The 1,465-nt window shown below is 38.8% G+C and overlaps 1 long non-coding RNA gene across 1 annotated transcript; it reads left to right on the forward strand.

Annotated features, from left to right (window-relative positions):
• The first annotated feature begins 16 nt into the window (after positions 1-16).
• On the forward strand, positions 17-1,465 carry LOC119617690. Its single transcript, XR_005234051.1, has 3 exons — positions 17-511; positions 788-1,177; positions 1,249-1,465. It is a non-coding gene; the product is annotated as an uncharacterized LOC119617690 (long non-coding RNA).

The following is a 1,465-nucleotide window of genomic DNA, read 5'->3' on the forward strand; positions in this document are numbered from 1 at the left end:
CTAATCAGTGGGAAACTGGAACACCTGTGGAAGAATGATTAGTGGCTCTGCCCACAAGGCGGAGCCAAACCCAGATCCTCACATCCTTATTTTAAAATAAAGCTCAAACTGAATTGCGTATTATCAATGTAAGTTATTGTTAAATGTGCTGAGCTGTGCTTTAATTAAAGGCAACTGATTGGCTAATTAGTGTCACATTGGTAAGCAACTTGTCAGATGTATTTAATATCTGTTTATATATTTTTTAAGGGAATTCTAGGTGCTTCCAATATTCTTTTGATTATTTTAGCATGTATAATATTTATTTTCAGGTGGGAATAATTGCTGGGATTTTATTTAATGAAATTAATGCATAATTATTAACTTATTGATGTACATTTTCCCCTTTGTGTTTGAGATATGAAGAAAATACAGGACCTGGTGTCTGTCCATTAATTCTCCATCAGCCTAATCTCCAGGCTTCATTTCCTGTTCTAGACCTTTGTTGGATCCAGCAGCTTTTCTATTTCTGGTAATGTCTGCTGTTTTGAAAATCAAATGTATTTGTAAAGCTCCATACAGATTCATTAAATTTTTCCAGTTGTTGTAAGACAGTTTAATCAACCTTCTCCTGGTGGCCTTCACTTCTGAGCTGGAGCTGATCTACTTCCTCAGCTAATTGTACTAACTGGGGTTTTGTTAATGCTTTAGCTTTAGATGAATTTATAAATGAAGATCACATCATCTGTCTCATTATTTTCTGTCTGTATTGCTAACATTCAGATATTTCTGTGCTTGTGTTTTGCAGAGAGAAGGTTGAAGCTTTTCACCAGTGTCCCAGTCTACCATGCTGCTACACATCCTTTACCTGTAAACTTCAGCTATTATCAAGTCCTTTTTGATCAAGAAAAATATGAAAGCAAATATTCTAAATAAATCAAACATTTTTAATAAAGTCTTTGATATTTTTTTTTTAAATGTAGACACGGTTTGGAGCTCTTTATAGAAAAAAACTTCTGGCTGTGAAAATTCCTACATTTCAAGCCCTCATTGATGTGAGGATCTGGAGTTAGCTCCGCCTGTGGGCAGCGCTACTAACCTTTCCTTCCTCAGCTGCACCTGGTTACCTTGATGAGCAGATCCAGCATTTAAGCCTCCGGCTGGTTCCAGATCATCGCTGGAGCATCAAACCTTACTGGTTAGAGTCTCAGCTGTAAGTTCTAACCCTAAGCTAGTGACTTTGTTAATTATTTTGCTATTTATACACAGCAGAGGATGTTCTTCTTACGACAGCTGAGGAAACTTAAAATGCCAACTGAGCTGATGGTGAAGTTTTACACAGCTGTCATTGAGTCCATCCTCACCACCTGCATCACTGTGTGGTACACTGGGGCCACGAGCAGGGACAAACAGAGACTGCAACGCGTTGTGCGCTCTGCCGAGAGGGTGATCGGCTGCAACCTCCGACCCGTACAGGACCTGTACT

The sequence above is a fragment of the Kryptolebias marmoratus genome, linkage group LG14 (assembly GCF_001649575.2).
Source record: "Kryptolebias marmoratus isolate JLee-2015 linkage group LG14, ASM164957v2, whole genome shotgun sequence".
Lineage (NCBI taxonomy): Eukaryota > Metazoa > Chordata > Actinopteri > Cyprinodontiformes > Rivulidae > Kryptolebias > Kryptolebias marmoratus.